Below are 26258 nucleotides of genomic sequence, written 5' to 3' on the forward strand. Positions count from 1 at the left end.
GGAAGGATACAGCCCACCTAGCTGGGCTGCCAAGCCCCAGCTTTTAATGAAAGCCGTCCCACCGCAGTTCTCTGATCGCTGAAGGGACCCCCTACTTTGCTGCCCATACTTCTCCCTGACATTCCTCACCTTGGGCCCCTGGTACAAGACGCGCAGTTCCCATACACCTCCCCTGTCTCCCTCTGGCCGCAGGAAGAGCCCTACTGGGTATGCTGGACAGACCGCCAAAGCAACAGCAGTATGGACAATAACGCATCAGAAGACTTTCCACTTTCTGCTCCTACCTTCTCTGAGCCCACCTGGCTGTCTTGATTTTGATTACAAGCCCCGCCTTGAACTTGGGAGTCAGAGAAGCCGTTTTCAAATCCTTTCTCTGCAACTTATTACCTGTGTAACCTTGAGCTTGTCACTTCCCCTCATTGGGCTTCACTATGAACGAGGGGGTTGGACTAAATAATCTCAAAGGTCTCTTCCCCTGCCCTGCCAAGTTACAAATCATTTTCTTAGTCAAGATTCTAAGTAGGGCACACTGACCAGTCTCCTAACCAGCCTCCTAACCTGTCTCTACCAGTACCTCCTTTAAATTCTTAAACTCCCAATCACCACCCTACCCTACACATCCAAAAATAAATCGTTCAAGAAAAGTCATCTTTGACAATAGGGGGAGGGGGCGAGGGTAAGGGTGGGATTGAGGTCTCATGCCTCAATAAAACACATGTAATGAAGTTGATAAATTCTAAGACCGATTTAAATTCCCTCAACCTGAGCTGGAAATCTCTTTAAGGTCAACTGAAGCTTTTCTTTCTGGAACAGGACAATAAAAAACAAATCTGACATAGATATTTTGTTTCTAAGATACAGAAAAGTTTTGATGATAACTAAATTCATTTCTAAAACATCCCACAAGTTATTCCCAGGATATTGCCATATTTAAAAAACAATACTGAACACGGAAGGACACTAATTATAGTCATACCTGCACTCACTATTACTCACCTGGTTCTTTTTTTTCCCCTTAAAAGCCAGATCAGGAATCAAAAAGTCAGTTTAAAATAACTCAAAAAAAGCAAAGCTGAAAACATAAGTCCATAAAATTTTCACTATGCAGGGCACTGATGATAATGGAAAAAAGCACTGTAGATCTGGGTGCACTGCTCTGTAACACGAGTTAATAAAGTCTAATTTCATTGTTGCTAGATGGGAGATTTTATAAAAGTGAAGAGAGCAGATATTAGCTCCAAAGGCCCAAGTGAGTCTGACCCTCAGAGCTGGATATGTTTAAACACAGATTAGACTGGCAGTGGCTGATGGTTAGAACAATTTTGTTCAAAATGTTCTACCTAGTGACTTAATAGTCCTATTCAATGAAAAAGTGACAGACAATTTCACCACAACTGTAATTGTCAGACAATATTTATAAAAAAACAAAACAAAACAGGAAAACGTAGAGAACCAGTTCAATTCCTTTCTTCACTGAAGTGAGGCATCAGCGAACCCACAACTAGTCTAGGAATCAAATTCTATTAATGGATTTAAGTGACATACTTCTCCGGGCATTGATTTTGTGATTTGTAAAAATAAATCATGGTTCCCAGTCTCCATAACACAGAAGTAAGCCAAGATTTAATTATAATAATTCCAGTTTGAGAGGTAGGATTAAGGGTTAGCCTACAGCCTAGGAGAATGGATGCATTGCTACATTTGGACACAGGAAGGCCTGGATTCAAACCTTGCCTCTGCTACTTACCAGTCAACCAAGCCTAAATTAAATATACAGATCCTGGAAGAGGGAGCAAGAAAAGGAGAACATCGATGGAAAGAAAATTGAGTCAACTCAATTCAACAAAGATGTATTATGAACCTACTAGTTTGAAAGATACTCAAATGGAATTTTCCCACCAATTATCAAAAGCACAAGCCAGCTACACCTGCTCATTTTGTCACTCTTTTTTTTTTTTTTGGTAATTTTTTAAATTTTACATGTAAGTAGAAAATGAGAAGAGAAAAAATCTTGCCCTGTACCCATTCTGTGCCACTTTTGTCCATGTCCTGCCATCATTTGTCACAGAGGTTCCATCCAACATTCATCCCTCACCTTCTCCTGACATTGCATATTGTCCCATCTGCCATTGCTCACTCTCAACCACCTTCTCATCCTATCATACATTTCTCTGATGACATCTTTTACTCCTGTTCCATGTGCTCCAGAGCTTGTCCATGAGTGGGTTTAATTAGAAAAGTAACAAATGAACAAGTGTGGCCTAGAAGTAAACAGGAGAAATAGTAGGTGGAGAGAAGACTGGGTGGCCTTCAGGAAATCGTGAATTTCCTTTAATGACCCCACACTTCTGGAAACAAAGGCCCATCTTTCAAATATTCATATTCCACCAGTGTTGTATGTCTGGCAAGCTCTAAAATGGTATAAACTCCAAAAAACTGAAAATCAATATCAAACAGAGGGCAATTGATAGAGAAGCCTAGGGCAGATGTGAGCAGCCTGCAACACAGAACCAGTGAGGTACTGTGAATCCCAAAGGAAAAAAGAACACAATCCTCATCTGCAAAAGGCTTTCAGCCTGGTACAGTCCAAATCCTGAACTGTCTTGAAGGTGGGGAAGGATGCCAATATGGGCAAGTCTGTTCCAGTAATAGAAGATAGCATCCACAATGATATGGAGGCAGGACAGATCAATATGAGATGACAGAATAAAGAGGAATCTAATATTTTAGGGCCAGGGTGAGTGAGGATCAAACCAAGAGCATGATTTCACTAAGGATTTCAAACATTAAACTTCTGGCATCCATAAACTTTGAAATACAACATTCTTTGAAAACTAGATCTCAAGCTAAGCTCAAACCCTTAGATTACAGGTACAACTTAATTCTGATGTCAAATACCAGGAAAGAAGAGGTTTCTTCATTACATGTGAGATGTAATAAAAACCTTCCCCAAAATCTCACAACAGAAGACCTCAATGGAAACAAGGAACAGACTAAAAAAATATGACCATAAATGGGCATATTTTATTGCCCTGCATTTGTGTACAATAGGTCTGTACCACCTTTCAAGTATAAATGCAGCTCCAAATAGGTGACTGCACACTGTAGTCCTGTTTCTCTTTTCTCCTGTCTTTGTTTCTCTCTCTATTCAACTCCTCCCCTAGGACCTCTCTCTGGCAGTCTCCATTCCCTCCACCCTTTCCCCAAGGGCCAGTTGGATTCCAGATGTTATGTGTTCTGCTCCATGTCTTCCTGTCTATATGGCTGACAAGCACAGTTACCCCTTCAGGACTTCTGCACATGCCTGAGGAAGACAGGAGGTAAAAGGAGAGAGCTTGAGAACAGGTAGATCTGCTATGCAGAAAGGGAAAGGGCTGTTAGGAATTAAACATACAGGTTCAGATCCTGGCTCTGTTACTTTTACTTGCATTACCTCAAACAAATCATTTAACCCTCTCTGAACTTCAATTCCCAGTAATAATAATAGCTAACATTTATATAACACTTAAAAGTGGCAAAGCACTTTGTAAATATTGTCTTTTTCACTCCTTCATAACATCACTGTTTAGAAATTATGCTCTACAGGATGGTTTCAGAAAAACCTGGAAAGACTTATATGAACTGACACAAAGTGAAGTGAGCAGAACTAGGAGAACATTGTACACAGTAACAGTAATGTTGTATAGTGGTCAGTTATGGAACATTTAGCCAGTCTGATCAAGACAATGATCCAAGACAATTCTAAGGGACACATAATGAAAAATTCTACCCACCTCCAGAAAGAGAACTGAGGAACTCTGAGTGCAGACCGAGGTATGCTTTTTTTTTCTTTTTTGGAGGGCAATTCGGAGGGCTCTATTCACTGTGCCACCTAGCCATCCCATGAAGTATACTTTTAAAGAAAGAAAAGAAACTATAATGACTTTTAACCCATTCTGACCCTAAAAATACCAGAATCCTCTTTCCTATAAAATGAAGGGGACCTCTTAATCCTATGATTCTGGGGTGGCTAGGTAGCACAGTGAATAAGCGCTGGCCCTGGAGTCAGGAGGACCTGAGTTCAAATCTGGCCTCAGACACTTGACACTTACTAGCTGTGTGACCTTGGGCAAGTCACTTAACCCCAACTGCCCTGCCCTTCCACCTTCAAAAAGCAAAGAAAAAAAAATCCTATGATTCTATTAGCCTAAGAGTCTGTGATTCTATAGCCACAAGGACTATTAGCAAGTGATACTTGTTTTCTGAGTACCTTTTCTCTTCAAGTTAATGTTCAGGGCATAACTGATAAAATAGTTGCCAAAAACAAGCTGATAGTTAGTTCTCCATGGAATCCTTAAGTTTAAGTCCAACATCCTTGACAATGCTAAAAAGAATTTCTTCAACATTCTTTGACAATATTTTGGGTTTGAAAATGGCAAATCCCATTTATCATATTATTAGAGATAGTAGTTTAATCAGTTTCAAAGAGCTGGGACTGGATTTCAAAAGGAAAGCATCCCACAAAAGGAAATCCCTTCTCCTTCATCTCCCTCAATATTGGTATATCTCCTGTATGAAGATGGGACTTTATAGATCTTTAGCACCCTTGAATAAACAAATATTTCTGTTACCAGGCAAAAAGGCATCAATGACTATGATTATCAGTACTACAGCAGGTACCTAGGAATATGACTGTTAACCAAAACAAACAAAAAAGAAAACAAGAATCTATCATATAAACCCATCCTTTGGTGTTTTTTTCCAAATCTGGCTCTTCATGGTTAATATTTAATATATTTATATTCTTGAGTAACTCCAAAATTAAAGTTGAGGAAGTTATGATTAGTTGATGTCTATTCTAGGCAGGTTACCTGTGTATCATCAGTGTACTTGCCTTGAGTTTAGATAATCTAAACAATGAATCAACTTTTTAATAATAGCTCTCTCTCTCACTCTCTCACACACACACAAACAGACATACACCCCTAGGGGATCTCTCTATTACACTATGCTGACTCTAATAAGTGTCTTGTTGTTCACTTGTGTCTGACTCTTCTTCACCCCATTTGGGATTTTCTTGGATCCTGGAGTGGTTTGCCATTTCCTTCTCCAACTCATTTTACAAATGAGGAAATGGAGGTAAGCAGGGTTAAGTGACTTGCCCAGGTCACATAGCTAGTAAGAATCTAAGGCTGTATTTGAACTCAGATATTCTTGACTCCAGACCAAGCACTATCCACTGTACCAACCTAGCTGCCCCCCTAATAAGTATAGTAATACATATAACTGTCCTCTCTATACTATTTGTACTGCAACCACCCTGTTTCAGACCCTCATTACCCCTTGCTAGGACTACTTTTATCTTCTAATAAATAGACTTCCCTATCTCCCATCTACCCTAGCAATAAAGGGATGGTCTTCTGAGCACAAAGAGATGATCATATCATGCTAAATACCCACAAACCTTTAGTAACTCACTGTGTCAGCTGATTAAGGACCAAACTAAGGAGGCTTATCTTATCATCAGAGATAGCAGGTTAATCAGTTCCAGAGGGCTGGGATTTCTGGTATAAACCTTTATATAGTCTATACTCTATCCAAACTGGATCCTTTATCATTCCTATCAACAAATTCCACTCCTCTCCCTTCTGTGCCTAGGTACAGAGATTTCTAGGGCAGTGGTGGGGGAAGGGAAGGGGAAGAGGTTTCTTTGCCTGCTGTGTTTCTTAAACCTCCTTCAAGGTCTGGATCGAGCATTCTACTTCAGGATATATTTCCTGAATTCGTTCCCTGAAAATCACTTCTCATTCATCAAATCTGAGCTTGTACTTCTCTCACAATAACAACACATTTCTAGATTACTTAAAGTTTCACATCACTCTACAAACAATTTTGTATTTGATCCTCAAGGCAGATACATACTACAGATTATTGTTCCCATTTGACACAAAAGGAAACTAAGACTCAAGTTAAGTGACTTGCCCAGGGTCAGACAGCTAGTGAATATTGAAGGAGAGCCTGAAACTGAATTCTCTTCTTATTCCAAATTCAAGTAATTAAAAAAACTTTTCTTTATGCCTTTTGATTTTAAATCACATTAATTTCTAAATGTATCTCCTCTCCTTTATCAAGTGACCCTCCCTTGTAAAAGAGTGGGTAAATAAGAAATCAGTCAACCAAACCATCAGTTGTGTCTGACAGCATATATAATATCCCATGGTCTTGGTCCCCTTCCTTTGAAAAAAAAAAAAAAGGAAGGAAAGCACATTTTCTCACCTCTTCCCCAAAGTCAAGATTGGTCATTATAACTATACAACATTCATTTTCAATTTTTATGTTCAGTGAGTAAGAGGAATGGACTCAGGAAAACTTGAACTTTAATACTGCTTCAGAGGCAGTGTGATCTAGCTGTGTGATCCTAGGCAGGTCACTGAATCCTTCACAGCCTTAGTTTCCTCACTTGTAAAAAGGAGATAATAATAGCACCAACCTCATAAGAGTTGTTGTGAGGAACAAATAAGGTAACATTATAGCACATTGAAAATTTTGAAATACTATATAAACTTACGGTTTAAATAGGGAGACAATCAGGCAGGCTGGAAGTCAACAAGAATTTGTTAAGCATTTTCTATGCATCAGGCACAATGGGAAGTGAAGTCCAAGCAGAAAGATCTTCCCTGCCCTAAGGGAGGAGACATTCTAATGAAGGAAGACAATATACCACAGGGAACTGAAAGGAGGGGGGGGAAAGTACTTCATTCTGGAGCAGGATAAAGTCCAATGGATATAAGTCAGCCTGGAGAGAAATGAAGAGATCACTGATCTGAGCCTCCCCTCATTTAAAATGGAAGATTCTGGGAGAAACCAATCAATCAGAAGGAGAGGGCATAGGGGGGAAGGGGATTGACCATACTTCCAAGGCAGAGTAAACTTCCAGGGTGAAGAGGTTTCTATGACATAGTAGAGAAAACCCTGTGGAAAGGACTCAGTAGTCTCCAATCCTGATGTCTAGTCCAGTCTCTTGGAGTGTCACAATCAGACTCATTAGTTCATCGTCACTGAAATCACAGATTTCACAAAGGATGACATGAACCCAAGTGATGTGATGCTGCTAGACACCTGGGACAAGGTAAACAGCATTTCTCTGACAAAAACTTTGTTCCTCTATTTGGCATAACAGGGAAATCTGTGGATTTGCCTTACTAGAAACAACTCTACCAAGTCATCAGCTAAGATCTTCAGGGCCAGATTTCTCCTCAAAGGACCGGTAGATGAGTAGTGCACCATATATCCCAAGTACAGTGTTATTGAGAGAGGAGTTGTGCACTACCTCCTTGGACATAGGGACCAATATAGGATCTAGATGGTACAATCACTCATGCAGTTCCCCCAGTATGTTAATAAATATGCCAATTAGTTCTTGAAAGAATCTCTCTCTCTCTCTCTCTCTCTCTCTCTCTCTCTCTCTCTCTCTCTTTCCTTATGCTTCTCTATCCACACCACCAGGTACTCCCACTTCAGACCCCTCTCTTCATGTCACCAAGTTCATCCCGGAAGTGGGATTCACAAGCTCTGGGTTAACACTTAACCCAAAAACCAAGCCAATACAAGAGGATCTTTACATTCCATTACCATTACAACCCTTCACACCACAACACATTATGCACCGGTACTTACAAAAACACTTATTTTTCCTTAGAATCATAGATTGGGGGTCATCTGATCTAACCCCCTCATTTTACAGATAAGGAAATGAAGAGAGGAAGCAACACAAGCAAAGTGGCCAGATGAACTTTGAATCCAGGTCCTCTGACTCCAAAATTTAGAATCCTACCTTCAAGGGCAGGCAGACACTAAAGGGGAGGTATAATAAGCTCCAACCTTAGAATACTACCCCCATCTGCTGCCTTTGCTCCTACACATGCTGTTGAATAAATCTGGAATTACACACACACACACACACACACACACACACACACCCTCTATGTTGGTTGGATCCAATACAAAATTATGTTACATAATCTTAACTAGGTACTCGCTTTGGAAAGGCAATCTGTAAATAACTCCCTAATCAATTCACTACACACCTCAAAAGTTCTTCCAAACCTTTCCATGCTTCTTCAAACTTCCCATAGCACTCATATCTTGAATTCACTCCATATACTCAATCATTTGCCAAGTCTTCTTTCTACTTTCACAGAATCTCTTACATAAATCCCATTCTCTCTTCTGAAACAGCCTTCTAAAGCTAAGAGTTGACCATATCATCTCCCTATTCCATGAACTACAGGGGCCTTTCACCCTCCCCCCCTGAACCCCTATTGCCTCCACCATTGTAAATGGAAATGCAAATTTAAAGATCTTCCCTGCCCCTATGTTAAGTGCACCTGGAGCTCCTGGTGGGAAGCTTATTTCTCAGGAGATACTTTGTGATTGGGCAGTGGGGTCAAGAAGGTTCAAGAAGGTTGTTACATTCTCTGAGCCAGGAGAAGGCTATATAAGCCCTGATGGGAGGCTTTACTTTGGGGCTTACTTTGAGAAGGGCTGTGTGATTTGACCAGATGAGACTCTGGGCAGCCTTTGAGAGCCCCCTGGCTTTGAAAACCCAGATGTTGATGCTTCCCTCTCTGGTAACTGTGATTTGGTATGGATGTAATGGTTGGACAGTTTGGAAGCCTGTCTGTTTGATATGTTTTTCTATTTTCTTGTAACTTCTGTCTGTATACTCTGAAGTTCGGGGTGCTGACTTTCCCCTGAACAAGGTAAAAGATATGTTTGATTGATTAAAATAAGCTTGCTAACCCATTTTGAGTTGCTTTCCTTTAGCAAAGAAGATCTAAGAACCTGTGTCGGCAGCCACCCTGGGGATGCTGGGGTGCTTGCTGCTACAAAGATCAAATATAAAATCCTTCCTCTGGCTTTTACAACTCTTCACAATCTAGCCCAAGCCTGCCTTTCTAGTCTTTGCACTTTCCTCTCCTCTACATATTCTATGATCCAGTAACACTGGCCTTCACACAAGACACCCTAGAGTTGTCTTCCAACTCCATGTCTTTTCACTGGCTATCCCTCATACCTGGAATGCCCTTGCTCTCCATCTCCATTTTCTGACTTTCTTCAGGACTCAGTTCAAATCCTGCCTTTTGCAGGATTTACACCTTTCTCCTCCTAACACCGCTACCGTTCATGCCTTCCCCCTGAGATCACCTCTGATTTACCCGGTATATATCTTGTGTGTAAACGTGTTTACATGTCATTTCCTTCATTAAATGTGAACTCCCTAAGGCAAGGCCTTTCTTCGTATCTCCATCTCTTAGCACAATTTGTGGTATGTAGGGGCAGTTAATAAATGCTTGCTGACTAGCTGATAACAATAAATACACTTATATTGTGTTTTGCACTTTACAAAACACGTGCATAACAATAACCTTGTAAGATATGCATGTAGTATCCCCATTTTACAATGAGGAAACTGAGGTTCACAGGGTTTACTTGCCGAGGTCATACTAAGCGCCAGGTATAAGATTCAAACGCGCCCGTCTGACTCCAAAGTTGGTACTTTTCTCACTATCTCTTAAAATAACAGCGAACATTGGGGCGGCCAGGTGGCACAGCGAGTAAGAGCACCGGCTCCAGTGCTGGGACGACCTGGGGATCGAATCCGGGCTCAGATACTCAGCACCACACCCAGAAACACCTGACTGTGTAACCTTGAGCAAGTTACTTAATCCCGATTGCTTAAAAAAAATAAAATAAAATAAAATAACAGTGAACATTGGGGTGGCCAGGTGGCACAGCCAGTAAGAGCACCGGCTTTGGTGTTGGGATGACCTGGGGATCGAATCCCGGGCTCAGACACTCAGCACCACACCCAGAAATAACTGGCCATGTAACCTTGAGCAAGTTACTTAACCCCGATTGCTTAAAAAAAATAAAATAAAATAAAATAACAGCGAACATTGGGGCGGCCAGGTGGCTCAGCGAGTAAGAGCACTGGCTCCAGTGTCGGGATGACCTGGGGATCGAATCCCGGGCTCAGACACTCAGCACCACACCCAGAAATAACTGGCCGTGTAACCTTGAGCAAGTTACTTAACCCCAATTGCTTAAAAAAAATAAAATAAAACAACAGCGAACATTTCTAATGCACATCTTACATAATCTCTCTCATACGTCTCCTACGAATTCGATACTTAGATTTGTTACTTGCTTTTTTGAAAAATCTTTTTTTCTGAATTTTAATAAACACCAACAAAACAAACATTTCCATATTCAAAACAAAACAGAAAAATTAGATTCCTATGCGGAACCACAAATCTCTATTCTGTACAGCTTGCTTCTTTTTAGATTGTATATAATAAAGTCAAAATGTGATTTTCAAAGTTTTCACTTCTTGGTTTCCTTCATTCCCCTCCAAGCTTCCCTTATGATTCTGCAGACTTTCTCTCCCATGCCATGCAAACATCTTCACCCTGGAAGCTTACCCCACCCTGAGACAATTTTTCACATCAGAAAAATCCTCTACCCTCATGGCCTCTCCCTCTGATTAACTGGTTCCTCTTGGAACCTCCATTTTAAGGAGAATATCCAGACTTTGTCCTCCTTCCTCTTGAGGCTGCCATCCTGACTTCATAAGACTTTCCACCACATCCCCTAGTCAGGCTTCTGTAATGGGAATGCAAATTTGGAAGATCTTCCCTGCCCCTAGGCTAAAGTGCACCTGGAGCCTGGGGTAGGAGGCTTGTTTTTCAGTAGATACTTCTTGATTGGCCAGTGAGTCAATAAGGTTGTTACAGTCTCTGAGCCAGAAGGCTATATAAGCCCTGATGTGTAGCTTTGTTTGGGGGCTCACTTTGAGAAGTATTCTGTTATTTGATGAGACTCTGGGAAGCCGTTGTTGAGAGTCTCCCAGCTTTGAAAAACCCAGATGTTGATTTGGTATGAATGGACAGTTTGGAAATCTGTCTACTTGTTCTGTTTCTGTCTTGATAATTCTGTCTGTATACTCCTCTACCTGGGATGCCCCTCCCCTTATTATACCTCTTGGCTTTCCTGACTTCCTTCAAGTCCCAGAAAAAATTCCACTTTCTGTAGGAAGCCTTTGCCAATCTGTCTCAACTTAGTGCCTTCCTTCTCTTATTTCCTATTTATCCTTTATATAGTTTGTTTCTACCTAATTGTTCACTTGTTATTTCTCCCAATAGATTGTGAGCTCCTTGAGGGCAGGGACTGTCTTTTACCTTCTTTTTGTATCCCCAGCAATTAACATAGTGTTGTGCACATAGTAGGTGCTTAATAAAAATGTATTGACTGAGCAGTGATCTCATTACTAGAACTATAGCCCAAAGATGCTACTGAAAGAGGGAAAAACAGGTTTATAACAAAAACACCTCTCTTATTTAGTCAAAGCAAAAAAAAAATCGAAAGAAAAAAGGGGAAAAAAACTACTCATGTGTCTCATGATTGGGGAATGGCAAAAAAAATTGTGGCATATGAATGTAATAAAACAATATGAATGAATAAAACAATTCATAAAAAATGAAAATATTAATACTAATAAATATGGGAAAGGAATCACATGAAGTAATGAAAGCAGAATCAGAACAGCCATACTGACACTTATGTAAAAATGGCTATGGCAACATCAAAATCCAGAAAATATATGTAGAAGAAAAAGAGCTCAAAAAATCATTGGAAAGCAAAAATTGCAATTCTCTTGCTATCTTGTTAAAGCTAATATACATTTTTAAAGCAAACATTAATGGAGTTTATAATTTCAGATATGATTTTTTTAAATCCTTATTTGTATACTTGAATATTTTTGCGAATGATTATTAAGGATGGGAAAACTAAAATACTTATAGGGGTAGAGAAGGTCATATACTTATATAGAAAAAAGTTATACCCATTATCATCAGTGGAACAGATTAAGTATATATAAAGTTAAGGTAGCAAACCTAGTCTCAGAAGTCCTTGGATTATCATATCTATGATCATAGATTTAAGGGTGGCAGGGCCCTTACAGGCCATCTAGTCTAACATTCTCATTTTCATGAAAAAAATCAAAACCTGGAAAAATTAAGTAACTTGTTCAAAATCATATGGGCAAGTCAGTGGCTAGTGAAGATTTGAACCTAGGAGTTTTGAGGCCATATCAGCAAGCTTTTCACTATAACAGGCAGCTTGGAGCACAATCTTAAAATAGTTTCAAGATTTGAGCATGGTATACCTTAAGACATTAAGCAGAACCATAAAATTTTTAAATCAATTTCATACATTTTCTCCAAGGTACCTAAAAATATCCTTCTTGCCTAATCTGATCCAGCTAGCACATTACCATCATTATTTGGGAGATTGCTGGCTCAATACCACCTGTGGGGTGTGGGAGAGAAGGAAGCAGGATCTGCTTTCACCAAAGGAGAATGTAATAAAGATAATGGAGATTGTAAAACTTCAATGTTTCTGGTTTGGCAGACAAAGCAGACCTGATTCTAGCAAAAATTCCTGGACCACAAATCCTTGGCTTCTCAAAATGGGAAAGGCCTTGAAATCATTAGGAATTAACTCATCAAACTGATTCAGAGGAGAGCTGATTTTAATTTGGACCATAGCTAATAACCAAACTGGAGTGAAAATCCAGTTGTATCTATATCAAGAAAAATATAATTTTGAGCTCTTAGTTTCCATTTTCCTTTGGTTTAAAAGTGTCTGAACTTTGTATTCTTGTGTAACTAAACATTACCAAGGCAATTAGTGGTAATTTTAAGCAAGATGGGGAGATCACTTTTTACTACATATTATCATAGAACCTACATACTCCTAGAAACTTCTCTCCTAGAACTCATGCTAAGGTTCCTGTCAATGAAACTTGAGTGTCCCAAAGGCTTTTGGCTCATGGAATGATCATAGGACCATAGATTTAGTGCTGCAGGGGACCTTATTGCACAAAAGGAAACAAGAAATTGATAAGTGATTTAAAATCATATTAAATGTGTAATGGGGGATAATCACAGGCCTCTACTCTACTCTTGGTAGAACCCCTCTTATGTAGAATGCTGGGAGCAGAACTGACTTTTCCTAGACATTTATGAAGAGAACTGCTCTGTCCTCTAAAACTACTAGACACTGAAATCATGCTAGGTTCCAAATTGGCTTGCTGTATTATAAAAGACATACAGGACATAGCAGTGCATTTTGAATGCCTTTGATTGATTAGTTGATTTCCTAGAGACTTCCTCATCTGATAAATGTATTCTGACTGGAGTAGCTTGTTAATTACTTTAAGAGGGATAGGATAATTGCTTGATTGATTGATTCAATTGACACTCTTCACCCTTACACATTGCATTTCTTTTGTGTAGAGAAAAAATACCTGTCCTATACTTGATCTACATTGTACTACTTTCCATTTGGTAAGATGAAAGAAATTAGCCAAATATAAACTTACAGTGATTTTCTTGGCTGTGTTGGGGATATAAAGAAGCAAGAGACACTGAGAAGAGTCTGTCTCCTCTCTTTAGGGACCTAGTTCTCCTTGAGCTATATCTGGACCAAGTATGGTTAGGGCTCTATCAGTAAGAAAGGCTATTGTATATTTAAGAAATTCTGAATAATCTCTAACAAGAGTAAGCCTTGTTAAGTTGAAAATAAACATCAGGAAGGGGGGAGAAGGGAAACCAAGAGAGTTAATTTCTTGATAAGGCCTGATGGTTTGTCTTTAAAGGGGCTTAAGAAAGGATGCTCCACTATCATATATTGTGAACAAAAGAATGAAGGCAGGACAGTGAAAGATGTTTCCTGATGCACTTAAGTTCTGGTTTCTTACAACATACTCCTCTTTAGCCTGATGAGTGTTTCCTCTTTTGACTTCAAGTGAATCACTATGAATATAGGCAGCAATTTGGGGGTACTTTATGATCCTCATTCATAAACTGTGAAGATGTTAGCTTAGCTCAAGTCAGTTTTCCTCCCACTTCTATGGGGGAAAAGCCCTATTTCCTTCCAGGACAGATGGCAATTTTGAGGGCTTTGGGATGGGGGGAGGTGAGAGCCATTGGATCAGTCTCCTCCTCTGTAAAATGAATGGTTTGCTCAAGATGATTGCTAAGGGCTCTTCCAGTTGTCATATCGTTTAATTTAAAGGGCAGTATCATAGAAAGAATGCACAATCAGAGTCAGTGCTTCTGAGTTTGGGTTATCTGTTACTTATTGCTACTATGATCCTGGTTGGGCAAACTCACTTAGCCCCTCTGTGCCTCAGATTCCTTATCAATAAAAAGGGGAGCTGTACAAGATGATGTCAAGTGTCTAAAATATCTAAAATATGAAATACCAAGAGTTCAAGGAATGGTTAACAGACTAATTTGGCAAGATTGTAGAGTATGAAAGAAAGGGAGATGTGTAAAATAAGACTTAAAAAGTAAGTTGGAGATAAGATTGTAGAGGGCCTTGATGTCAGTCCAAAGAACCTTATCTGGAGGATGGACATGATGGGATTGAGAGCCCACGAAAAACCACTGGAGGTTTGTTCATTTTGTTTTAGCAGAAGAGTTACACAATCAGGGTTGAATATTAGAAAAATTACTTAGAAAATGTTGTATAGGTTGGACTAGAGGGGAAGAAGAAAAGGAAAGCACTGGAAAAGAAACCCATTAGTGTCAGAAGGCCAACACAAAACAAGAATGTATCTTTTCTCTTATACATATAGGTACTACCTAAATGCAGTTTGTAGCTTGTCCATTCCTTCCCATTCTTTGTGACTCTTGTTCATATCATTCCATAATTTTCATCAGGGGGAGCCACTCAATGTGCTGGAGTGGGGTCCTTCCCTGCTTTTTCTTGGCGCCTAAAGCATGCCATTTGCCCATCAATTACCTCACCCTGTGGCTGTCTCATATTTTTTGCTCCTATATTCTTTGATGACATTTGTTGGCAATTTGGCAATGAATTCTTTAACCATGACAACTCATGAAACAGAGGGAGAAGGGGGGAAGGCTATTGCAATAATCCAGGGAAGAGGAAATAAGAGCCTGAGCTAAGAGAATAGCAAGGGCACTAGAAAGAGAAGAAAGATGTGATAAATGGGAAGCAAGATCTACAGGACTTGCCAAATGATTAGATGCAGGTAATAAGGGAAAAGGCAGGGTTCAAAACTAGATCATATCATGTCATCCAAAATGAGAAGTTAGGAGGAGGAAAAGTTTGGGAAAGAAGCAAAGGAAGATTTCATTGCATCTTGAAAATCTCTTGGCTGAGGATTCATAGTTAAGAGGCTTTACAAAGTCACAGAGGTACCATATTCTCAAATGTGTACTCCATCAAAGATATAGAAAAGAGCTGAACCAGACTGAATAGTGGTTGATAAATACAAGGAAAAACTATAGTATCCAGCCCAAACTTGCACAGAAGGGTGGTAATAAAGCAACAGTCACTGGAAAAAAGAGTCCCACCAGAAAAGCCAGAGCAAGTACAAGCTGCCAACCCTAGAGGGGCACCTGAAAACTGAAGTATTCTATTCCCATGGGCAGAAAGCCTGGGGTGCTCAGACAAGAAGCTCTAGATTAGTCAGAAACTTGTAGCCTGCTGACTGCTCTGACAAAACCAGGAAGCTAGGCAGCTTATATTACCCTCCCCCATAAGCCCATTGCACTTTAAACCTAAGATGTTCTAGGGGAATATTCCAGGGAACTTCACTATGAGTTCAGACACAGCAGGGGAAGTAGAAGCCAATAACAAAAAAACATGGGAACTCAGGGACAGGAAAAAAGAAACCTAATAATTCCATCCAAGAGTGCATATGGGGTCAGAACCTGGCCCTAGCCCAATGTCCCAAATCAGGAGCTGAAGCTGGTGATATGAGCTTAAAAAAAAGAATATATCAAACACTTTGAAGAGATATTACAGGTCTAGAAATATCAAAAAACAAACCCATAAGAAGGCCTCAAAATCTACCACAGAATCTCAGAGAGGGGAAAAAATAGAGTGGCCACAAAAACCACAAGGCTACCTGGAAGAATTCTTAAGAAGAACTAGAAAATAAAATTGTAAGTTATATAAATTATAAAGTTATCAGTTATATAAAGGTATAAGAACTCTGGAAGAAAGAAATTAAGGGAGAATAAATGGGCTTTAATTTTTGTGTTCCCAGCACTTACCCCAGTAACTGGCACATAAGTACTTAAGAAACATTTATTGATTAAATAATTAAAATGTTCATATCCTTTGACACAGCAATACCACTACAATATATACACCCCAAAGAGATAAAGAGAGAGCCCATGTATATAAAAATACTGACAGTAGCATTCTTTGCTGTGGTAGAGTAACTGTAAATTAAGGGAGCAGATACCCATCAATTAGGGAATGGATGAACAAATTATGTATTGTGAATGTATAAAATATCACTGCACCATAAGAAATGATTTAAGGAACGGATGGAGAAACTTGGGAAGACATAAGAAACGATGCAGAGTGAAATCAGACAGTCTTTAATTCAAGTTTGTTCATGAATATTTATTAAGGGCCTACTATGTACCGTGCACTAAGTTGAGCACCAGGGACACAAAGAAAGACAAAAAAACAGTCTCTACTCTCATGATGATCACAGTCTAATGGAACAGACAACATGAAAACAACTATGCACAAACTACATACAGGATCAATTGGAGATAATCAACAGCTTTAAAGGAACTAGCATTCAGAGGGGTTTGGAAAGGCTTTGTGTAGAAGGTAGAACTTTTAACTGGTACTTGAAGGAATCCAGGGAACCCAAGAGGTATAGATAATGACAGGGAGAACTCCAGGCACGAAGGGAAAATGTCTGGAGTCTGGAGATAAGAGTATGTTAATGCATGGACTAGCAAGGAGGTCAGGGTCACTGGGTCACAGATGGTGCCAGCAGTGTATAAGAAGACTAGAAAGGTAGGAGGGGGTGTGATGGGAATGTAAATTTGTAAGATCTTCCCTGCCCCTAGGCTAAAGTGCACCTGGAGCCTGGGGTGGGAGGCTTGTTTTTCAGTAGATACTTCTTGATTGGCCCGTGGGTCCAGAAGGTTGTTACATTCTCTGAGCCAGGAGAAGGCTATATAAACCCTGATTTGAGGCTTTGTTTTGGGGCTCACTTTGAGAAGTGTTCTGTGATTTGATCCTATGAGACTCTGGGAAGCCGTTGCTGAGAGCCCCCCAGCTTTGAAAAACCCAGATGTTGATTTGGTATGGATGTAATGGTTGGACAGTTTGGAAACCTGTCTACCTGATCTGTTTCTCTGTCTTGATAATTCTGCCTTTATACTCTGAAGTTCGGGGTGCTGACCTTTTTCCCCTGAACGAGGTAAACGATACATATTTTGACTGATTAAAGTAAGCTTGTTAACCCATTTTGAGTTGCCTTCCTTTATCAAAGCAGATCTAAGAACCTGTGTAAGCAGCCACCCTGGGGAGGCTGGGGCGCTTGCTGATACAGGGGGCCAAGTCATAAAGGGCTTTGAATGACAACGAGAAGATTTTATATTTGATCCTGGAGAGACAGGGAAATGCCAGAGTTTACTGAATGTTGGGAAGAAGGCTGTGCCATCGTCAGACCGATGTTTTTAGGAAGATTAATTTAATAGCAAAAAGGAGCGTGATGGAACATAACAGAGAAAGAAGACTTGCGGTAGGAAGACCAACTGGTAGGCAATAGTCCAGGTATAAGGTAATGAGGGCCAGCACCAGACAGGTGTCTAAGGAGAAGAGGTATAAAATGAAAGGTACAAAGGCAACATGGACAAGACTTAGCAACAGATTAGACGTGAGGTGTAAGCAAGAGCGAGGAGAAGAGGATGGCCACTATGTAGTGAGCCTGGGTGGCTGGGAGGATAGCGGTACTCTTGAAAATAATAGGGAAGTCTAGAAAGGGGGAAGAAGTGAGTGGAACCAGGGCTACAACTTATAAAGAAAAACAAATTTGAAATACTTAAGCACTCTCATCAATTGAATGACCAACCACAACTCCAGAAGACGGATGATGAAACATGTTTTCCACCTTAAGATGTACAATGAGATATACATTTTCAGACATGTCCAATGTGTCTGTTTGTTTTGCTTGAATATACTTACCTGTTACAAGAGAGGTGTTTTGTTTAATTGGGAGGAAGGGGAGCTAGAAATAATGATGACCCAAAAGGAAGAAGAAAATAAGGTCACAAAAGAAATTTTTTTAATGTTTAGTAGAGAATAGAAGGAAATACAACTTTGAACAAACAGTAGTTTTGAAATTAATGTTTTAAATTTATTTTATATTCTAAAGGGAAGAACAAGCTATACATAATGGAGATTTGCAGTTTGTTCTTTTTTTTTTTTTTTTTTGCTTTTTGGAGGCCAATTGGGATTAAGTGACTTGCCCAAAGTCACATGGCTAGAAAGTGTGTCAACTATCTGAGGCTGGATTAAACTCAGGTCCTCCTGACTCCAGGGCCAGTGCACTATTCACTGTGCCATCTAGCTGCCTCAGCAGTTTGTTCTTAATACATGAAAATGTTTATGTCTGTTGATATTTGTCAAGTTCAGAATAACAAAAAACAAAATTAAAAATAAAGAAATGAATGTCATAATTAGCTTTGATTGGCTTTGAAACCTTTGACCTCAAAGATCCTTCTAATTCTTAAATTCAATGAGGAGTTTAGTTGTATACATTGGTGGGGTAGAATCCATCATAATATCAAGCAAATATCACTGGACTGACCATATTTCATGAATGCAGGGTGTCAGAACTCCAGGAACTATTTTCCATTGCCAGCTCTGTGGTGCAAAGTATGCTATTGACATACTGATAAATGATGTAAAAAGATTCCCTAAAGGCAAATTTAAGGACATATAACATCTGCCCTCAATTGTGGAAATTGGTAGCAAAAATGTGCTCCACATGGCATACAGCATGCCACAATGAGATCCGGCTGTGTGAAAACATCATCTGATGCAAGCAGTGCCCAAGAGAGAAAAACATGAAGCAAGCAAAGTCCCAATTAGTTCCCATAGGGCTTCTGTAGGATCAAACCATTCACACATTAAAGAAGTAACTGTAAGGTTTGTCCATCAAGAATTTAGTCTAGATGCTGAGTGAAGTGAGCAGAACCAGAAGAATATTGTACACAGAAACAGTAACATTGTGCTATGACCAACTTTGATAGACTTAACTTCTCTCAACAATACAAGAATCTAAGACAATTCCAAAAGACTCATGATGAAAAAATGCTATCCACATCCAGAAAAATAACTATGGCATCTGAATGCAGATTAAAGCATACTATTTTCTCTGTTTCATTGTTGTTTCTTTTTTCTCGTGGTTTTTCCCTTTGATTTGAATTATTCTTTACAACAAGACTAATGTGGAAATATACTTAATATGATTGTACATATATAACCTATATCAGATTGCATGCTATCTTGGGGAGGGGGGAGCAAGAGGGGCAGGGAGAAAATTTAAAGCTCAAAACTTTATAGAAGTGAATGTTTAAAACTAAAAACAAACAAATTTTTTTTTTTTAAATCTTGGTCTATATTATATTGGCATTTATACTTTTCAAGCAAAAAAAAAATGTATGTGTAGTTAATTCAACCTATTACTAGGTATCATTGGAAAGGTAGCATAGCATTGGACTTGGAATTGAGATGACCTAGATTCTAATCTCACCTCAATTGTCATCTGTATGATTCTGAATAAATCACTTGCCCCCTCTGAACCTGTTTGCTCACCTGCAAAACGAGGGTAGCAGTCACAGAGAGAGGACCAAATGAGGTAATTTTTATAAATGCACTTTGTAAAACTAATAGAACTATATAAAGGTCAACTATCAAAGGCTAGTTCATTTAGTCAGTCAATAAATATTTATTAAACACCTATTATGTGCCAGGTACTGTGTTAAGCACTGGGGAAACAAATACAAAAATAGCAATTTCTGCCCTCAAAGAGCTTACTAATTCAATATGGAAAAACAGCATGCAAAAGACAGCTGAAAAGGGGGTGGGGGTGGGGTGGTTACCTGATGCAGGGGCATGATAAAGAAGACAGAAATTGCAAAATGGTATAGCCAGGGGAGAAATGATGTTGTGGGCTGAGCCCCCTCCTTAAATGGAGGCTTTGGTATTCAGAGATCCACCCTTCAATCCGAGACAGAGAGTGATGATAAGGCGGACTATCAAGGCCAATGAGATCTGGCAGGGTGATGTGGTTTTTCCAATAATAAGCTTCTTCTGGTATGGTGGAGAAATTGGAAAAGCCTCAAAGTAATGCAGCCAAATGAGAAATGAGAAGTTCATTTAAAGGGAGAAAATCTGGGTTCAAGTCCTGGTGCTGCCAGGTTACTTAGATTCTCTGCCCAAAGTTTCCTCCCTTGTAAAACCAAGGTATATTCTAGATCAGTGGAGTCAAACTTAAGTCTGCCCCCCAAACTCCTGAGTGCAGCCTAATTCAAATTCAAATGCAATTGGAAATGTTTAACATAGTAAATAAAAATACAGCATGATACAGAAAATGTTAATATGAGTAGGGATACTTGCTATCACTTCTCTAAATGACATCTGAAGTACCTTGCAGCTCAAGACTTATGTTCCAATGATTCTAGTGACCCATTATTAGCATTATCCAAAGCATTGGACCAGTTACTATAAAAGAAATATCTTTCCATATCAAGTTACATATATGCATAATAATATTTTCATCAATTTGTCAGGATTAACATTAAAAGAAGTTCAGGTGATTCTCTAGACCAACCCCAGAATTTATTCATTTATTCATAAATTAATATTACCTGGGAAATTGGAACTATGATGTTGTTGATAAGATCAATTCTCCAAATTGCTCATTCCTTTAATATGAACAGATTCATGAAACAAAGTACACAAAGAGACAAGTACATAGTGTAAACTATACTCTTGCCTGCTAGATAGCTTTGTCTGCTGGCATCCAACTCATTATGTCCAAAATCATCTTTCTTGATGGACACCTGGCCATCTACCTAATGTCCTTATTGTACTTCCATTCCCCTAGTAACCAAGGCTCAAAAAGAGCCATCTTCTATACCTCCTTCTCATTCACTCTCCATGCACAGTTAATTGGCAAGTTCTAGCAATTCTGCCTCCCCTGCCCTCTATATCTGTCCCCTTCCTTTCCATTCTTACTACCCTCAGTTTAGCTTTTCATCATCCTTGGCCTGGGCTATAACAGCTTTTTAGCAGCAGCTTCTAAGGCAGAAGGACAAGCAAGCCCAAACAGAACAAAGAATACTGTGGGAAATTCTATCTGCGTGTAAAAATGATCACCCATACACTATCTCACATGGGTTGGATTCTAGTAGCACAAGACTGGTGGTGATGTAAAAGTACCCCCCTCCCACCCACCGCCATAATTTTGCTGAGGCAGAGAATAAAGCAAAGAGAAAAACTGAACAGTGAATGGTCTTAGACTCAGCACAATGCTATGAATAATAATATCAGGGACGTTTGAAATTTCCTCTCTCATATTCAAGAGTCTATGTCTTAGGTGCTGTAGCTCAGGTGAGAGTTTCCTTAAGGAAAGCATGCTTAGAGGGTCAATAGTTGTGTGTGTGTGTTGGGGGTGGAGAGAAGAAGCAAAGTTCTATCACTTGGGCAGTGATAACACTAGGGAGAAGCAAATGATGAACAAGCTGCTTCCAGAATTAGCCATATGCTACAGACCTGATGTCCTGTAGCTTTTTCCTCTCCCCACAGGTGAGAACTCTGAAACAGACCTCTACTCTTTATAATTAACTAATCTCTGCCTCCAGTTTTTCTATATATAACTTGTATGTGTATATGTATATATATATATACAGTTACATATAATATGTAATTATATGAGTGTATGTGTGTGTGTGTATCCCACACACTGCTGTCGAAACAATCCTCTGAACACATGCCTCTGATCCCAATAATCTGATGCTCAAAAAGCTTTAGTAGCTCCCTACTTCCTACTGAATGAAGACTCAACTTAGCCTAGCATTCAAGGTCATCTTTCTAGCCTTATTACACACTACTTCATCTATGTATTAAGGAATACTGCCTAACTGGGCACTTGTCATTTCCTAACACCATTTCTATGATAGGAATGTTCCTCCCTCCATTTCTGCCTTTTGAATTCTTACTCATTTTTCAGGATCCACTTCCAATTCCACCCACCTTCTCCATGAAGGTTTTCCTAATTACTAGTCACAGCAACAAGTGATATATTTTCATTCTCTCCTTTCCTCTCTCCATGCCACTTGAATCACTCTTTACACTTTGGTTCATTTCTGTGCACTTGCAATAATTTATTTTACATTATAATTATCCTTATATTCTGACTACATGAGCATGACGATTCCCCTCTTCACCCCCAACATATACTAAATTAGCATACTCAGTGAGCAAAGAGGCTAATTCTTAAATAATCCCCTAGCTCACCCAAGAGTGTCTTTCACATACTGAGTATCTGACAGTTGGTCAAAGAGATGCAAGGCTCCAATGCAAATCAAAGTAAATAAAACAACTAAGTTCACCCAAATTCTCAAAGTAGGAAGCAGTTTAAGTATCCCATGAGGTCAATGGTCACATCTTATTTTCTATTGTATTCTCCACAACTCAAAGAGAATGCTTTGCAAATCATGGATGCTCACTTGTTAAATGAAGGGATTCATTGATTCTAACCACATTAACAACTCTTGTAGCAAGTGTGCAATATCATATGAAAAGTAGGGATCCAGGCAATGGGATCTGTGGTATGGATGGGAAGGCCCTGTCTAAGAAGAAAGTTAAAGGTGAGATGAACTAGTGTTGGCAGGGATAGGATAAGGGGTGTTTTTCAAAGCAGGCTCTGCTCTGAAGAGGAAGGAAACTACTTTTGGTGAAGGGAATGGGAAAAGAGTTGCAACTAAGCAGGGTAGTCCAGTGGAAGCAGGAATGAAGTTGGTGTCCAAGGGCTCAAATACAAGCTCTGCTACTGATTGATTATGAACAAGTCGCTGTACCTCTATGGGTCCTGGCTGCATGAATTATAAAATGAAAGGGATGGTTCTCACCAAGGACCTCCTTTGAAGCTCTAGACCCTCAGAGCCAACTGCCAGAGCAGAGTTCCTCATTTCCTGCCCTCATCAGTGGCACATAGCACAGCTGTCATACCCAGCCATTCCATGCTACAATTTGCTATAACTAGCATAGTTACAAAAAATTGCGAACATCACAGATATTAGTGAAAATCCTCTATGCCAAGATCTGGACTTTAAGGAGTAGCTAAATTAGAGAGAGGGTGATTATTGTCACTGCAAAAGAATTCTTTGCACTAAAGCATGTATGCATGTTTATAGATCTCTAATTATCTGACAAATAACCTAAAGTGCCAAAGGAAAGGACGTTATGGAGTCAGGGGGGAAAATCAAGCCATTAGAAGCCACTGCTGTCTGAAAATTGGACACAAACTGAAAGCTTCCCCTACCTCTATGCCTTTGCACTCTTCTCCTAATTCCTGGAATTCACTGCTCTTCCCCTCCACCTGTTTTGAGTCCTAGTTTCCTTCAAAGATCAGCTCATTCATCACTTCCTATGGCATCCTTTTTTGTGAGCCCCCTAGTGGTTGATGTCCTCTCCTGCTTCAAATTATCACCAAAAATGAAAAGACTCAGATAAACTGATGTGGAGTGAAGTTAGCAGAACCAGGAAAACAATATACATGATGACTATAATAGCACAAATGAAAAAGATCACTAAAAGGAGGTACAAATGTGAGTAATTGTAATGACCAGTCATGGATCAGAACAGGCAATGAAATATACCTCTTTCCTTTGAGAAGAGATAAGGGACTCTGGGAACAGAATGACATAAACTGCCAGATATTCTATTGGTTGTTTTGTCTTACCTCTTTTTTGTTAGAAAGAATAGTTTGGTACAGAGAGGAACCATGGCATAAATAACTTCAACGGAAACAGAAAGTATCAATATAAACTTATATTTAAAAAATCATATATATGTATGTATGTGTGTGTGTGTGTGTGTGTGTGCAGCTAGATGGCACAGTAGATAGAGTGGGCCTGAACTCAGGAAGACTCATCTTTCTGAGCTCAAATCTGGCCTCAGACACTTACTAGCTGTTTGACCCAGGGCAAATAGCCGTTTTTTTGCCTCAGTCTGCAAAATCTGCAAAATGAGCTGGAAAAGGACATGACAAACCACTCCCGTATCTTTGCCAAGAAAACCCCCAAAAGGGGTCACGGAGAGTCAGACATGACTGAAACAACTGAACAACAAATCAGCATGTGTATATACATCTATGTACATACACACGTGTATATATTCGTACATACACATATGTGTATGTGTATATACCTCATACACATACACACACACACATATATACACTCACACACATATATCTACAAGTTATAGACCTAAAAGAAAGTAAATTCTCTGAGAGAAGCAGGGATTGTTTTTACAGTTTGTTTTTATATGCCCAATGCCCCTGTGCCTAGGAGGAGTGTCTTATATGTGCTTAATAAATGCTGATGGTATCATATCTGAAATGATAATATAAATCAAGGAGAAAAAAACCACTGATCTACAAAATGTCAATGCACATACTACTTTGTAGAAGTGTTATCTAAAAGCACCGGTACTCTACACCAGAGGTGTTTAACACACTGAATCTTTAGGCATACTGCCAGAAATACTCCCTAGTGCAGCCCAACAAGATTTAAAATGCAATTGGGAAACATTTAAACAACAACAACAAAATTCAAATACAATTGAACATAGATAATGTTAACATATGGTTTTCTAGGTCTATCTGCAGCCTGTAGGAATTCTGTATTATTTAGTGGCCTCCATTTCTATTTGAGCTTGATAGCATTGCTCTACATAAATAAAAATGGAATAGAAAACTACTGTAAATGAGTTATCTAAATATGGAAGGTGACTTGAAGACTCAGCATTATTTGTTGTTGTCCAGGCTTTTCAGTTGTGTTCAGCAATTTGTGGTCCCATTTGGGGTTTTCTTGGCAAAGATACCCCAGTGGTTTACCATTTCCTACTCCAGTTAATTTCGCAGATGAGGAAACTGAGGCAAACAGGCTTAAGTGACTTGCCCAGGGTCATACAGCTAGTGTCTGAGGCCTGATTTGAACTTGGTGTTCCTGACTCCAGGCCCTGACTCCATTCACAGCATGCCTAGCTGTCCCTCATCATTATACTTTTTCACACAAAAAGAAAAAACCCCACCATATTTTGGTAGGAATTTTGAGTTCCAAGGAGTTACAACCAAACATGTTAAAAGTATTAAATTATCTAGTTAGTCTACTGGGATTTAAGACAAGAGGATAATAGCACATGATGCCACTACTACAAAATACTAAGAAAAATAACAGAGACATATATGCTCCTGGCATCCTTCTACCTTCTACAACCTTCTCTCCCCCACCCCCAAATTATGTTTTAGTTTAAGAGAAAAACAGTCCCTACAATATTCTTCTCTGTATCACTTAGCTAAAGATAAAATTAAAATCAATAATTACTTTGTTATACTGCTTGTAAGTAAATTTGTCATCAGTTTTCTTTTAATAAAAAAATTTTTAAAAACAAGTAGATTTTCTAAAAAACAAGAGTTTTAAAAATTGCATTTCATACAACTTTCTCAACTTTCTCATCTACTCCATAATACTACCAGTCTGACTTTTTTTTTTTATCACATATACAAAATCCCATCTCCTACCTCCATGACTTTGCACAGAAGTCCTATCTTACAAGGAACTTAAACCCCTACCTCTCTTCAAGACTTAGCCCAAATGCTACTTCCTACAAGAGGCCACTCCTGATTCCATCAGGTATTAGTGCCCTCCCCAATTACTATTTATTTATCTATGTTGCTCCTTCCCAAATATAATGTTAACTTCTTGAGGGTGAGGATTGTTTCTTTTTTTTATAGGCAGAGTTAAGTGACTTGCCCAGGGTCATATTGCTAGTAAGTCTCTGTCCACTGTGCCACTTTAACTGCTCTAAGAGACCGTTTCTCATTTTGTCTTTCCCCAGCATCTAACATGTGCCTGGCATATTAGAGGTGCTTAATAAATGTTTATTGAACTGACCTGAAATTCTCTGGAGGAAAATGAAGTTCTTGTTTCCTATGATTTCCTGCAGAGGTAGATCTCTGTGTACAAAATGTTGTTGTTTGGTTCACAAAGGTGTAATTTCAAAGCAACCTTTAATTAATGGGGAGGGTGGTGGTGAATGATGGTGTTGTACTATCTAAGCATGAATTTCCT

The 26258-nt window shown here is 39.3% G+C and overlaps 1 protein-coding gene across 3 annotated transcripts in view; it reads right to left on the reverse strand.

Moving 5' to 3' along the window:
- Nucleotides 1–26258, reverse strand: part of TET1 (tet methylcytosine dioxygenase 1) — a 177605-nt gene that overhangs the window by 140381 nt on the left and 10966 nt on the right. The gene's annotated exons all lie outside the window — the stretch shown is intronic.

This window comes from Petaurus breviceps, unplaced genomic scaffold, assembly GCF_028583685.1.
Source record: "Petaurus breviceps papuanus isolate PSGF00001 unplaced genomic scaffold, PetGlider_PUasm1.0 90825, whole genome shotgun sequence".
Classification (NCBI taxonomy): Eukaryota; Metazoa; Chordata; class Mammalia; order Diprotodontia; family Petauridae; genus Petaurus; species Petaurus breviceps.